The sequence below is a fragment of the Anser brachyrhynchus genome (genome assembly GCF_964034855.1).
Source record: "Anser brachyrhynchus genome assembly, chromosome: 16".
Classification (NCBI taxonomy): domain Eukaryota; kingdom Metazoa; phylum Chordata; class Aves; order Anseriformes; family Anatidae; genus Anser; species Anser brachyrhynchus.
Genome location: NC_137734.1, coordinates 7431849 through 7448032, shown reverse-complemented (window position 1 = coordinate 7448032; position 16184 = coordinate 7431849). Strand labels below are relative to the sequence as shown.

Here is a 16184-nt window from a genome sequence, read left to right as displayed (position 1 = left end):
ATCCAAGTTAATGCATGCATTATACTGGACAGGAATAAATCTTAAATATTCTGAAATATTTTTAGGATTACATCGTCCAGTTAAATTCTTCACTGTTTTCATTGCTCAGAAAGCATAGGATTCCTCACTTCCTTCTTTCTCAGTTAGAGACTATGTAAAGATTTGTTCCCCAGATTTTAACCTCATCTGATTTACCACGTATCTCTCTATCCTAGAGGTGCCATCCATTGTCTCTCCCAACTTACAGACTTTTCTGCAGCTCCACCCCATACATTTATACTCTGATGGAAATTATTTGCAACTGAGTGGTGTTTGCACCAAAGGAACGAATCCTGCTGCTTTTCATTTTCATGACTGCTTGAAAAAAAATAACAAATGGGGTGATTGGAAGTGCAGCACCTGACTGTGCACTACCAGCCATGAGCTTCTCGCATGGCAGCATTAAAGCTGGTTGAGTTGTGAATTCTAGTTTCTGATATTAGTGGGCAAAGCTGGCCTCTGGATAGTTCTGATGGGTCGTATTTATTTCTCAGGAGTGAGAAGTAGGCAGGATGCTAGAAGAAGAGCAGCCGTGATGTGGGTGATGTAAGTGCATGCCAACCCCAAAGGTCTAGCATGCTTTAGAGACTTCAGCTTTCATACTCAGCTCTTTCAAGTAGGAGTCTTGTGATAGGAGTGAAAGCTTATAAGCTTGGAGAGTGAGGTACTTCTTACTGCACTTAAATTTCCAATTCTGCGTGCTGTACCTTGGCAAAGTCAAGTGAATGTCTTAGCTGCTGCTCAGCCTTGAATCTTGAAGCCCTGTTCTCCCTGTACTTGTGCTAAAGGAAAAGGCTAAACTGTGCAGAGTGATTAATGTTGGGTCTCACCAGGAAACAATAGTTCCACTCTGTGAAAAAGTTTTACACGTGCATGTTTTATTTCCCCTCAATGTGAAACCAACACCATTAAAATCATAGTGGGGGGGAAAAAAAGCTCAAACCATTGCAAAAGCAAAAGTGGTCAAGTAGTTACATTTGGGGGAGTCATGCTTATCACACTCCTCTGATTTAGGCAGAGTGAGATGTGAACCTGAGCCTGTGATGTTTTTAATATGTACTCTATCCATTCAGCTAACTTGAGGTCTCTGGACTCTACTTTTGTTTGACCTGAAAATTGCTAATTGTAGGGAAAATGTCATCAAGATGCAGTAGACATAGTGCTAACAATCAGTTTTTCTTACAGAGAGACACAATAGGAGTGGACAGTATTGTATGTCAAAAATTAACAATGCAGTTCTGTGAAAGGCTTGTTATGTTGGTAACAAATACTTAAGGGAAATGTTGTCAATAACATTGTCTGCAAGATATCTTGAGCACACTGTGCAAGAACTGCTACATAAGTATAAATTAAAAAATATTACTTGATATGCTTCATAAAATTATGCATTGGATACATCAGACTAGTTCAGGGACCTATTGTAAAATTAAAGCTTATATAAGTAAATTTGAGATCTTAGTCTCTAATGAGTGCTCTACAGCAAAGATTGCTATCTATTTCTATGCTAGCCCATTCTTTTCTGTGCACAGAAATGCTGGTTTTAGACCCAAGGGGTCACATCGACTGCTGCTGTGTGAGCTTCAGTGTGTGTGTGCGTGTACATGTGACTTATGTAAGAATTGCATCATGGTTTCATTACATCATTAAGACTGGATTCTGACCTCAGGGTGGGTATTGGAGCATACACCAACCTCCATCTTCTACTCAGCTGAGTACGTTCAGATGTGGTGAGCGTGCGGTGGCTGCAGCTGCTGATAGGAATTGCCAGGCGTTCAGCTGTGTCCAGACAACTGTATTTCCATACGTAATTGAACCATCAGACTTTTTTTTTTTTTTTTTTCTGTGTCAGATTTTTATGTCACACACAAGTATATTCGGTAAAGCACTTTTCTTCTTATCAGTCAGGTATGACCAAGTTTGTCTTTTGGAATTATTCTGTAAAGATTTAGGCATTGATTGTCATCTTACATGAACCAGAAGCAACAGAAAAAATCTCTAACCTGCTTCTTTGAGGGAAAAGCATTTACTTCTCCATAGGCAGAGAAATCAGTTAATGTAGGATATGTCAATTAAGAGTGGACAGCATCATGGGATATCATTTCCAAGGTAACCTCTACAGTAGTAAAATTAATTAGACCTTTGGTATTAAACGAGTACTAAAGCAACTGATAATTTAATCTTAAAATTCTCCTTCAACATACCAGGAAAAAGAGAATCATAGAGGAATACATTAAAGTGCCAACTGTGGTTTATTTGGGAATAACCTGGGCATTTACTTTTCATGAATTCATCTAGGATTGCCAAAGACATGCCTGATTAAATTTACCATGTTGGTCCGTGTTCTCCTTCCCCTTCCCCCAAGCACACTTATGGCATCGTTATGCAAATCATTGTGCTAAGACGATATATTCAGATGTGTGCTACCAGTCCATGAAAGAGCAGGAAAGTGGGAGGGGATACTCTGCAGAAACCTTTGGTCTGTTCTGTGACAGTGTAAATCTCAGAACAAGACTTGTGATGTCGGGCTGTGAAATGCACGCGCGAGATCACAGTGGCTGCGCAGTTCTCATCCTGCAGCCAACTGTGGTTCCCTAAGGTGACCTTTGGAGACTGAAACTAAGAATATCATTTCAGGGTCCTGAGATTCAACTCCCAGGTCCTCCCGAGATGCACTGCAAGGGGAAAGAAGTGCTTCCCCTCCTGTTCTAGAGAGCAGCAGCTCACTGTGCACATTGTTAGGTATTTGCAGTAGAAATAATGAGCTGGATAGGTCCAAACCAGTATTTTATTCCCAATGGCAAACAATTAAATAGAGGGAGGAACTTGAGCAAAGCAGAAGCATATCTCAGACATTGCACGCAAGCAGGAAATGTGTCTCCTTACCAGCTTCCACTTCAAACTTGTCATTTGGCCACCGTAGCAATAGCAGTCATGCAAACAACTTTCATTAATGCAGGATAAGGCTTCCCAACCCAGTGATTTCTGGGGTGTTTTCATATCATGCCATCCTGTGGAGGATTGCAATCCAGTTACAGAAAATAGGAGCATTCCACTTTATTACTTAGCATTGAGAAAAACAACTCTAATTGGCTTCTGCTGTGCTTTAATAAGTAAAGAACAACAAAGACATTTAGTCATTCACATCATTTCCTGTTTTTAAAGGATTTTAAATGTGACTCAGTGATTAACATTAAAAAGCAGCTACTACGCAGACATAAGAACTACTTCATTTTTTAATTATATTTTAACAGGTATAGATTCAATGTTGTTGACATTTATAAGGGGTCCTTATTTCCAGTAAAGTAACATAATGAAATATCCAGTCCCACATCATCATCACGTTTGTGTGCATTCCTAGCATTGATGTTGGCAGACCAGGAATATATTTGTGTTGCCCGTAATATTATACTAGCCTAGTCTAAGGAGTCGTAATCATCTTAATAGAATCAGAGAGAAATGCTTCTCCATTCTCACACAAGAAAAAAAAAATAATTGATTTTTCCTGTTCTGTCTTTGGTCTTTTGTTTTGACTGGAAAACTGCTGTAGACATGAGTGTTCCTTCCTCAGTGAAAACTTCCTTTGAACTAAACATTAAAAAAAAAAAGTTTTAGGATTTATTGACTGATATTTTCTGAACCCAAAAAACATGTTAACAAAATCATCTTCCCCTGCCCTGCATGCCTACGGCTGATGCCTGCACAAAAAAAACATGTTTCTAGCTGAAGGCTAGGCAGGGCCTAGGTGCTGGGTTTGCTCAGTGTCAGATTCCTCTCTTACAGGGACTGGCCAGAGCTGTAAAGTGCAAAGTAAAACCCATCCCCAACTTCTCTAAGATTTAAAGATGACGATGACCTGTTTTTTGTCCTGTCTCCTGTTGCCAGCGTTTGGGGAACACGGAGCTATTGACGACAGAAAGGCCTGCATGGAGCCAGGGTGCTCAGAGGCAGGAGAAAAGGCAGCAGGGCCATGGGTTTTTTTTCTTCCCATGTATCATAAATTTCACCTCAAGATTTGGTGGGACTGTTGCTAAAATGCAAAGTAAAACCCATCTGAAATTGCTGAGCATCGTTTTCTGTTTCTTGAACTTGGATATCAGGGTTGGGGAGGGAAAGAAATACCTCCCTTCTGCCATACTTTGTCAGTGCTTTGAATCAGCGTGCCTCGCATGATGCATGGCTGCAGAACCCACCACCGGCAGTCCGCAGGCGGTCGTAATGCCCACAGTAATGTAGAATTGTATTAAGCAGAAGTTCTGGTTTTATAGGACTGCTATTGTTTTTCATCCTTCTCAGTGAGTGACCCCTGCAGATGTGGGCGCAGAGAGGTATTTCATGACAGAAGGAGCTCACAAATGGTGGAAGATGTGTGTCGTGGAAAGGTTGGCATCATATTTCTTGTGTGTGAAAAGGACAGCAAAAATCACAAAAATGAACTATAACAACTGATTCCGTAGAGCTTAAAACTCCCTCAAGGCTGAGGCATCTTGGGCCTTTCTGAAGAGAGGCATATATTTCGAAGAGAAAGAGGGGAGAAAAAAAGTCTAATCTTCTGCTGATGTGGCCTTGGCAATCGACTGAACTGACAAGGCTGTGTGTTTGTAAAACAAGCTGTGCTAAGTATTTTTTCGGCCTCGTGTTTAGAAACACACAGAGGGGGGAAAAATGAATAAATATGGAAATCAAATGTAAAAACTTCTTGCACTCGCAACCGGCTCCCCGGAGGGAATTCCTCCCTCTGTTCTCTGCTCTTCCTCCACTCAGCAAAACGACTGCCAGTCATTAACGGAGCTGTACGAGCTCACTGTACAGTAATTGAACACCAATGGGCCCACCCTCATTTGCATTCCCCAGGCCTTGATTGGCAGCTGTACATGAAATGCCATATCAGTTGAAAGTATGTTGTGAGCTGGCACTAATGATCCAGTGGCTCCGGGGAAACCTGCCATATTGTAATTCGGCTATCAGGCATGAAAGAAATAATTCTAAGTGCCAGCAATGTGAAGCCGAATAAATGTTTCAGTGCTGCAGGTTGCCAAGGGTGACACTTCTGATTTAGTATAAACGAATGCCCCGTTGCCTTTGGGGTTGGGGGAGTTCGCATTGTATCTGAGATGTGTGTATAAAACATTAGTATTAGAAAATGGCTTCAGCACGGGATGGGAAACAGAGGCCTGGTCCCAGGCGGCGCAGGAATGTTTACAACTAATGACTGGATGAAAGGATTTTTCTACCTACTGTAATGACAGGCAAAATAGGATTTGCTTTCCCTGAGATGGAGAATAATGGCTATGTTAACTCTGCCTTTCCTTTTTCTTTCTTTCCCTAAATGAAATGCTCTTTTGTAAAGAAAATCACATCTATTTTCTTCGGTGTGGTGGAGGGAGGTGGCAGATTTAACTCCTTGGGAGTGCTGGGTTTTGGAGGGAGGAAGGTGACTGGGGGTTCGTAGGTGGCCTTGCCAGGCAGCTCCTTGTCCTCGTCACATGTTTCATGCCAGGAAAAGATTTTTCAGTAGCCTTTGTACTCTTGTTTAATGTTAAAAATCTGGGGAGAGATGAAAGAAAAGACTCCTGATGCCTTAAAAACGTAATGCAGGCAGTTTTTACTTTAATATTGCAGCTCCTGCACATTAGTGTGTCACAAAAGGTGAGAGTGAAGGGACAGGTGTCTATAAACACTTGGAAAGAGCGAGCATGAAAAAGCTGCTTCTCTCCTATTGTGTCTGTACACACACAGCTGCAGTAATTGTAAATGTAGCTAATTAATTGCATCTGCCCATAGGAGGATGGTAATTGTGCAGTAACTGCAGACACAGGTACCAAAACCTGCCAATGATTTTTTATCTTTGCAGTAACAGAATTCTATAATGTTTTGGAGAAAAGTGTATGAAGGCGTGTGAACAGTTTGAACCTCTTTTCTTTCCATGCCAATTCACAGATAAGGATGATTCTTAATTTTGTTATCCACACCCAGTCTGCCTTGCAAAATGGCAATATCTTCAAACTTGGATCGCTTTTATTAACCCTGTCTTTAGCTTCAGCAGGGTTATCAGAAGAGCTGACTGGCAGAGAAAAAAAAAAAAAAAAAGGAAAAAAAAACAATGGTGCAGAAAAAAAAATGTATCTTTTCTTAAAGTTACAGCCAAGCAAAAATGGAAAGGAAAAAACCTGTAAATAGCTAGTTCACCTAGGTAATGGTTAAGCTGCTGCTTTGCTGAGACCTCAACCTCTTCTGTTGTGTATGTTGCCCGTCGTTTTCAGGTACTCTTGCATTGTTTTGTTACCTCTTGTTTTATACTTCTATACCAAGTTCTTTTGGAACTGATGCCATCTCTGGGCTTTGTACAGCACCTAGCACAGTGGCATCTTTCTCTTTGCCTGATGTTTCAAGGTATTGGAGTAATAGGGTTGGTGATAGTAGGTCACGCATTTATCAATCCTCATGGATAAAACACCAACTGGGCCCACAAGCAGGATCCCCGAGGTGCTGCCTGTGAGGTGTAGGGTCTTCACTGCTCTGAGATGCATCTGTGAAAATTGAAAGCATTCAGTATCACTCAGGATCAGATCCTGACTATTTTGTTGAGGCTTTTATTGTTGTTATGGTGCCCCATGATGAGATACCATCTGCAATTTGTGGTCAGCGGGGATGCAGGAAGAAAAATGACAAATTAGAAGCACAAAATGCTTTAAGATGAATGAACTACCTGAGAAAGAATGTATGTCAGCCTGCAATTTATGAGGATAAAGCATCAGAGCTGACAATCTATTATCAGAGATCAGATGAAGCCTAAAATTTTGGATATGGATTTGAATAGCCCCAAACAGAGGCAGCAGATGGATTGGGGGGCTGATATTCAGGGATTTCGTTTGGCCCTTGATGAAAAAAAAAAAAAAAAGGATTTCTTTCAAAACATGGCTCATGATTTGGTTTCGGATGCCAATCACTTCACATCTTCAAAACTGTTTGAAAAAGTATTTTGGTTCAGCTGCATCTCAGCATAATAAGCCTTTCAGAAGTGTCTGTTCAGACACTCAATATTATTCCTGTTATTTCTGCGCTGTCCTGCCTCATCTGTATCCACAAAGACGAGCCTGGAGAAGAGCTTTATGTCCATATGAACTTCATACAACCCCAACATATTAGAATCCAGTGCAGGTTTCCGCATTTTCATAATATCTATCTGTGCTTTGTGGCCCTCCGTGTCCACAACCTTCCATGGCCATGTCTCATCACTGCTTGAGCGCACTGATGCTTTTGGCATCTACAGTGACGATGAGTGCCACAGGTTAATATGCTGCCGTGTGAAGAAAAAAAAAAAAAGATTTTTCCTTCTGCCTGGTCCCAGCCTCCTGCCTGATTCATCAAGTAGCCGGTGGGATATCCTGCTTGAGTTCTCAGTGGGAAGCATTTGCTGGCAAAGACCATCAGAAACACTTTCTCCTTCAAGTTGTGGTCTCACCAGATGCTGTCACTCAGGTGCAGTTGGATAGCGATTTCACCATTATTTTTTAAGGGAATGTCACTTCTTTGGGAGCAGAAGGAAATACAATTATTGTCTTTTATACATTCTCCTCCGATTAAAAAAACACCTTTTCACTTCTCACAACAGAGAGCTGGTTGTATGCAGCTTTGGTTTGCACTTTCTATGTTCTAACTCTGCATCCCAAGATCATTCAGCCATGACCCAAAGACTTGCAAAATAACCAATATATGAAAGGAGAATTATTGTTTTCTCTTATAAATATAATGAATGATATATTTGCCTTTGTAACACATCGGCTTTGTTCCTGAATTTTGTAACAAGTCTCTTTCCTAATATAAATATCCCTGAAGAAGGCAATATGATTTCAATAATTTGAGAACAAAACATATTCTATGAAAGTTAATAATATGGTGCATCCCAGAAGTAAGACAAATATAAAGACATCCAAACCAGATTATATCATTTTTTATTTTCAGAGATGAAAATCCTGGGAAAAGCTTCTTTAAATTACCTAAGTGTAAAAACAAATCCTTTATAATAAAGACAATAATTTATACCATAATGAAATTTGTCACGTAGTTTATTTTGAGTTATTTAAAAGGATTAATTTTATAGATACAGCCTGATTGTTCCAGTGCATCTTTCTACAAGAATTGCATACATTTTTTTCAGAAGTGGATCAAAACCCCAGTGAAAGTGTGAGCAAAGAGGCAGTCATCTCTAGCTGTCTATTTGTGTTTAGCTATCCAGTAGGTTTGTACCTGCAATCATGCACGAGTCATGAAAAGTAGGTGGTCAAATACACGTTAAATTCTACTCGTCCAGTATCAGAAATAATAAATGTGGTAAGGCAGAATAAATATGCAAAATATAGTACTTTAACCTAATAACATGACCACTTGCAAGCTTTAGCATAACACTGAAAATCACTAATGGAGCACTGTGCAGATTTTCATGATACAAGCAGTCAAGAATCATGCATAATGGAACAGTGCAACAGCTAACAGCAGATTCACACAAGATAATTTAAACTTGTTTGTATGGAAATGAAGAACTGATCTTTGAAGTGGTCCTTAATGAGATTCTGCTTGATCCTCACTGTATCCGGAGAAAGTCTTCCGTTTTCCTTTTGCATCCGGCTCATGTTGCTGGGGTGCAGAAAAAGGACTTGTTTAAATTATGAATGCCAATTTGCATCTACATGGCATTAGGTGAGAACTAAATGCTGCCAGTGGCTTCACTTGTGCTTGAAAAATTGTTAAGTTCTACACATTTATTGTCTGCTCCGACACTCGGTGTCACTCAGCATTCCTTGCCAGCTTGGTGCAGTCTTGACCATACCCACAGCAAAATGTAAAGGAATCCAGAGAGACTGTCATAAAATTTGTATATGTATTAAAAATATAGGATAGGCTTTATCATCTCACAAGTGTGTTCTGCAAGAGCAAGGAATAGGATTTTTTGTTTGTTTTTCTTTTTTTCTTCTTTTTTTTTATTTAATGGACTTTTTATTCTTACTCATACACTTGAGCACTGCAACATGCTGAAAATAGCTCTGCAGTTTATCATCAAATATATTAAACTGCACTCAGAAAGGGCTGGAAGGCAGACACTGTACCAGTGCATCCTGGAATATCTTAAACCACAACGAAGCTTCAGAGTAAACTCCCCCATCAGCCACCAGCACTGCTGAGCGATCAGCCCTTTCTAAACCCTAGCTCTGTCTCTGAAAGCGTCCATCTGGCACATGAGGCTTTGTTTGTGCTTTTGAATGGCAGAGGGAAAACATTCAGTTGGTTTTTCTATCTGTTTGTTTGTTTGCACAGCTCAGGAGATTAAGGAGGACTTATTTAAAGTTAATGATTACGTTCCCATGAGGGGAAAACACCTTTCAGGGAGCTGCAGGTTCCCTCATCTATTTTCGTCTTCTCATTGGACATTTCTGCCTTCAAAGAAAGCAACCACAATAAATATCTTCAGGTGACATTAGGCTCCTAACCTGCTTGCACACTTATTTTTCAGACTTCAATTTAAAAAGGCAAATAGTTTTCTGTAATGAAACAGGGAGGAGGAACAGAGTCGATTGCGGTTCATTTGCTGGAGTTCACATAAGGCCACAGCAAACTAATATGACTGGGTAACCAGCTCTACAGAGAGTAGAGTGGAAATCTGCTCCCGTTTAAGAACTGAATGAAACAGTAAGTAGGACTTGCTCAGAGGCACAGGAATAGCTCCTATAAATTTCCTGCCGGCAGATGTATTCTGTAGCATGGGTCACCCTGGATGGCATCCAGCCTCTGCGATGTGCCATCTGAACATTTCTCAGCTCTCCGACCATAGGTGGGGACAGGTGTGGAGTGATTAAACCTAATATCAGTCATCTTAAAAGCAGCTTTGATGGCTAAACATAGACCTCGCTGAAAGGAACTACCACAAAAAATATTTGGCTTTCAAAGGAAGAGGTGCCCTGAGAGCCAGCTCGGAGGTGCAGAGCACCGCGCTTTGCACCGAGTTCAGTGGCAGCAGAGGGGACACAGCACCCGGCAGGACCCTTCCTTTGTGTTTGGGGGGTTATATTAGGCCTTTTACTCTGCAGTTTTCACTTCTGATCTAATCCACCTCCTTGCCCAGTTTGGCATCACTGGCACTTTCTTGTCAGTAGGGCGAGCTGCCATTTTAAAGCCTGCTGTGGGTTTTTGAAACACTTTCATCCCTTGTATGAGCAACAGGAGCCAGCTTTCAGTGTCATAGAATTGCTTCACATGACTGCATAGTGGGAAGGATACTGTTGCTAAATTAGTTTAGTCCCGTTTCATGAAAAAAAAAATTTCTAATACTACTTGACGTTTTTTTTTTTCGCTTTAAGTGTAGGAATAAAGCATGTTGTATTATCTTTTGTTTTCTTTTTCTTTTTTTTTTAATGAAGAGAATCATCATGACAAAAATTACTATTTTTATATTATACACATTTTATGGGTTTAATTATACTATCTTTGCAAAACCGGTCAAAGCAGAAGAAATTGTTGAATCTATTTAGTCAAGGTTTGGCTGTTTTATCTTGGTCCTTCAATCTACCATTTTCTAACACTGCTAGCACTTTAGCAGGTTGTGCTTTTGATCCACTAATTGTTTGGACAGCTCTTTTTGGATCTCCCACCTTTGCACCAGGTCGGTGCAGAAGAGAAGCAAAGGTTGCGTGCGCCACGTGCCCGCTGCACTCAGCAAACACCAAGATGCTGGTTCTGAGCACCTGCAGTGGGGGTGCTCAGGGCTTTCAGCTCTGCTCAAAATGCCCAGCACCTCCAGGGCAGTTTAAGGAGTTTCCAGCTTATCCAGAGGTGCATAGTAATATTAGATAACAGGCAAAGGTTTAGCTTGTTAGTACATACACCCTTTTCTGCTATAAATGTCATGTATGTTTTCTTTGTTTTTACTGAAGCCCATTAGGATCTATTCTGCTTTGCTATGTATAGAATTTACACACACAGTTATTATTATTGCCTAAGGGGATCCTTATAAGTTTTATAGCATCCATATAGATCTGACAACTTGCTGCATCTGATTAGTTATTATGTTTACTCAATGCCCTGAGCACTGAATGGATACCCAGGGCAGGGCCAGGCCTTAGAGAGAGATTTGGTGGCAGATTCGGCATTTGGCTTCTGTCCTCAGCTAAATCACTCCATAGCCCACTGTGTTCTCCAGCGACTCGTGGTACAGAAATGACAGCTGCACAGCCCAGCCTCTCCCATGGTTCTTCACCAGCAATGCCCCTGGCCCTGGCTTTAAAAAAAATCCTTTTTTTAGAAAAAAATAAAATAAAAAAATTTACCTATATCATATATCCACAGGTAAATAAATGGGATGCCCAGTAAAAATAACTATTTATTATTTTTTATTCTGGATCACTATCTAACCATGAGAAACAAAAAGCCAGTTGAGAGGTCTGGTCTTCCACTTACTCATGTAGAAGACTTTCATGGGTTTGTCTCATTAGGGGCAGTAGGTATTAATAGTCGGTGCTAATATGTAAATCTGCTCATAGAGAGGTTGAGAAACAGTCTGTATTTCCACATGTTGGCCATGTAATTACAGCCTGATTACATACTTACACGTGTGCCATTTCTAGTGGGACAAATGAGAGATGAAGAGGCCTGTAAGGCCGCACATCTACTCCAGAGGTGTCAAAGCCCATTCTGTGGAGAGGGCCAAATTACGTGTTTAATTATGATCCAGGGACCTGCGCTACAGCTTTAAGGTCACGCACTACCCTTGATCCACAGCAGCCTCCTGCTGAGGGCACTGGGAGGCTTGCATAAAGATCAAGGCTGGAACGAGACTCCTAAGAAATGAAGAAACTCCCCATTAATAAAGGCTCCCAGCGTATTTGACACTGCTCAGTGGGAAAAAAAAGACATTATATACGGCATGCCTTGGACTACAGTGAGCCTTGCCTTGTTTGCATCTATTCTGGCAGCAACTGGACACACGAAGGAGAGAAGGCAACAGCAATCACAAGGTTATCTGTAAAGTCTTCTGAGATCCTTGTGTCAGGTTTGCTATATGAAAATCTCCACGGTCCATGGTCTTGACATTGTGGTTACCACTTTATTTATTTATTTATTTTCTTACTGGCAGAAACCTGATTTTTGGGCAGTGCTGTTTTTTAATCCTCCAGAATTCCTTCCAAGCTCCTCCCTACTGAAGAGTCCAAAATTGTTTTCCATATCTAAACACACAAGACTAGAGTGTCCAGTGATTTCAGAAATAGCCTCTTGAATAAAACTTGCACGGAAAGACCTTATAAAATTGAGTCTGGATAAACATTTGGGGTCTCCCCTGCATTGTAACCACAAAGTGGGTGATGTAACAAAATCTGTCAGACCGAGCAGGCACTGATTTGAGCTTATGTCTGTGTTGTCTGAGCAGTCTGAACACATTTGACAAGAAGCTGTGGAGAGTTGATGTTGCATGAACTTTTTGTTTTGTTTCCAACTGAGAGCGCAGCTCTGCACTCCTCAGCATGCGCATGTGTGCGTGTGTGCGTGTGTGTGCAGAAATGGTCACTAGCTCAATTCCTACCAAATTAGCTTGTGAAACAGTTGAGATAATTTAGGAGTTGCACTGCCTGATCATTGTTACAGTTACAACAAATAAAACATTTTAATATGAGCAGTCACTGAATGTTTACTGTATCATATTGCTGGGAGCTGAATGTGTGCCAAATGCTATAACAGAAGGGAGCATATGAACTCCAGAATGATGACACTAATAAGGAAATTACAAAAGGCCCAACAAATGGCATTTGTGTTAAATCAATAATGCTCTGTTTGTTGTTTTTTTTATTATAATCTTTCTTCTAAAAAAAAAAAATTATCTTTCCAAACAGTTGGCAATTCCCATTCTTGTTCTTCTTCCTGAACATAATTAAAAACATGTTGTGGCGTCTACTTAAGACATCAACTTTCCCAAGCCTGTCTTGTCCACTGCGTTTTAAACAAAGACACTTGTTTTGGCATTGTGCCCTTAATTAATCATTTGAGGCTTTATTACTGTACAAAAAATGTCTTTGTTTAATGATTCATCACAAGCCCAATTTCTGCAGAACTTAATCAACTACAGAACTAACTTTCTAATCAGCTTAAAGTAAAAGGAAAAAAGAGAACAAGATTGTTTTTGGTGTGTTGTTTTGATAAAAAAGCATTGGTTTATGGTGCACTAGTATTCTGGGCTATTTATGATTTAAAACTAAGGAGATTAGCTTGGTCCCTTAACTTGGGATTTCAGGAGAAGGAAACCTGCTACATGTCGAAGACCATGATCCTTGAAGTCCTCCCTGGAATCACTCACCGCCATATTCTCCGGAGTGCACCAGATATTGAATGACACCAGACGGGCTTTTTATGAAAAGTGACTCCAGACTTTGAAGATAAATTTGCAACATAAGTTCAGTATGATAGAAAAGCGATAGTGAACAAGGCTGGTTTTACAAAGAGAAGAGATTGTTTTTCACCGTGTTTGCTTTTTTTCCTGTCTTTTATTCTCTTTTTAATTTTTTTCCTTTAAAATGTTCCATTCTTCCATTTTAGTCTCTCTGTAAACGTCCTATGGGCACTATCAAACTTTTGTTCTAGCGATAGACTTTTACAGTAAACGAGTTTCCCAGAGGACAATATAGGAGAAACTTAATTTTTCTGTGATTGCTTTGGTTTTTGTTTTCCTTTTTTTTTTTTCTTCCATCGTATTTGAAATAAGAAGCTCAAGAACAAGGAGTTCAAGACCCTAAATTTCACAAAAGAAAAGATGTGGTTAGTGACCATAATCAAGACCTAGACCTTGAAGCACTAGAAACTATGCAAACACATTGCAGGATACACTCCCTGCTCTGGTACAGATTACAAAGATAAAACACACGCAGATTGTGAGCTGATAGTCTTGGCTCGTTGTGTAATTCATCACATACAGCTGAGGCGCAAGTTAAATGACTGACATCTGACAGACACAGATATGATAGCTCAATTATTACAGACACGGGAGCTAAGCTCCTTCGAATTCTACTTGAAGTTGTCAGAATTGCACCAAAGTCTCCTGCATTACAGGCTGAATGCCTTACCCTCAAGATCAACTTTTTTTCAAAATTAAGTTTTTAAGTATATTCATAAAAAACATAAAAATTCTCAATTCTCTAGGCATCTGTACACAGCTTGCACTATGTCAAAACATGCCTACTTTGAGTAAATATATTATTACACTATGTTAATCCGTGTTATGTAACGGTCATCTATATTAATGTATTCTTCATGTAAGATAATAGCATTCATTTACTTGAGTTATGCTGCTATCTACATTTGGATTTTTGCTGCAGAATTTCTCTTTCCAAGCCAGACAGCCAAGTATTCGATTTTACATAGCTCTGCACTCCCTGCATTGCAATGAGTTGTGCCAGTCTTTATTACCCCTCTCAGGCACATTTTTGGTTTGGACTGGAAGCAACAAAGGGAATTTCTGTGCTCATCATTATTTCTATGTCCAGAAGTTAACATCATAAATAAGCTTTGCAGGGTCCTCAGCACTGGCTACAAAAGATGAAGAAAACAGCAAGACCCCCTAGCTTTGTGATCATCTTTTAGAGCTGAAACAACCCAAGCCCCAGCAGCTGGCCTGGGGCACCCATGGGAGCGCTGCACAGGCCCCGAAAGCGGACCTGACCTCACATGAGCATTGACTGCTACATTTCAAAACGAAATGCTGTTTGTTTGCATGTGTTGATTTTGATGGTGGTATACAGTGGCATAATGCAAGCATGCGTGGTGTGCAGGTTCGCAGCTTGGCTTCACAGCCAGAAGAGTTTGCAGTGCGAACCCTACCAGGGCTCATCTTTGACCCAGCAGCACGGCACCCAAGCACTGCCAGAACAAGTTCGTGCAACCCTCAGTGCGCCAAAGCCTCATTCATCGTTGCACCATCTCTTCAGGTTTCTGGCTAAGAGAAATGAGTGGCCAAAACGTTATTAATACCCACTCTGTGCTGGGTGCTCACAGGGCTGGTGCCAGCCAGCAGCGGCGCAGTGTGATGGCAGCTTGCAGAGGCAAGGCTGCGCAAGCGATTGTCTATTGTCTGTCCTCCCAGGAAGCCTGCTTAAAAGCACAGGACATGTCCTCTGGCCTGATCACCAGGGTTACTTTTTTTTGCTACTTGGCAGCTGCAAAAATGAAAGCCAGCTGTTAAAAATAAGTCTCTTCTCTATTTGGCAAGGTTCCTCTGGAGTTCGGGTGTTTGTGTGTGCATGTGTGTCTAGGCAGGACGAAAGCAGACTTGATTAGCAGTTCAGTCTGAACATGTGTTTACCACCAATTATATTCTTATATATTCACAAGTGCTGATGCCTGGTTAAAATTAAGGTATAACGTGTATGTGTGTGCGGTTGTGTGTAATAGACTGCTGAAAATCAAGCTGTCACTCTCCAACCCCAAAGTAAGGCATACAAGAATAGTACTGCGGTTGCTTTTAGCTAAGCAACACCCTTTGAGCATTCAGCAGGAGCAGAGCTCAGGAGCTCATCGTTGCCAGTGATGTGCTCTGGTTATTTGGCAATGCCCACCTTTCCATAATGCATCTGAAACAATTCTGTGTGCAAAAGTCACTTTTTTTTTTTTTTTTTGCAATTGCAAGGAGAGGAAATCACCCACAAAGTGACGGATTCTGATTTTTCCTTCCCATTAGGATGATTTAGAATTGTACAATAAGCATCACTGCATGGCTGCTAGATAATGCATGTTATTAATTTGGCACATACTAATGCTCTATTTATGTAATATTTCATACTTTTTGCAGAGCTTTATATTCAGAGAGCAACCATAGGACTAGCAGATATTCAAATCTGCTCCTGCAATTTCATTTTTTTTTCCTGAGGAAAAGAGTGAGTAGTAGCTCAATGAATTCCTGAATCACACAGAATAGGTTTCCTCATCTTTTCTTGACAATCAGCCCTTCAGCCAGTCAGTTAGCCTTTAATAGTATGGGAACAGCTAATAATTAAATCCTAACTCTTTGAAGGTAAACAAATGAGGGCAAGTGATATAATTAAGTAGAGAGGTACCTGACATCATCATCTTTAAAACTTGCAGGGTGGCCTACATAGGTGTCTCTCTGTGCTAGA

At 40.5% G+C, this 16184-nt stretch overlaps 1 protein-coding gene across 3 annotated transcripts in view; it reads left to right on the top strand.

The window, feature by feature from the left end:
- Positions 1–16184, top strand: part of TSHZ2 (teashirt zinc finger homeobox 2) — a 221522-nt gene that overhangs the window by 187434 nt on the left and 17904 nt on the right. The gene's annotated exons all lie outside the window — the stretch shown is intronic.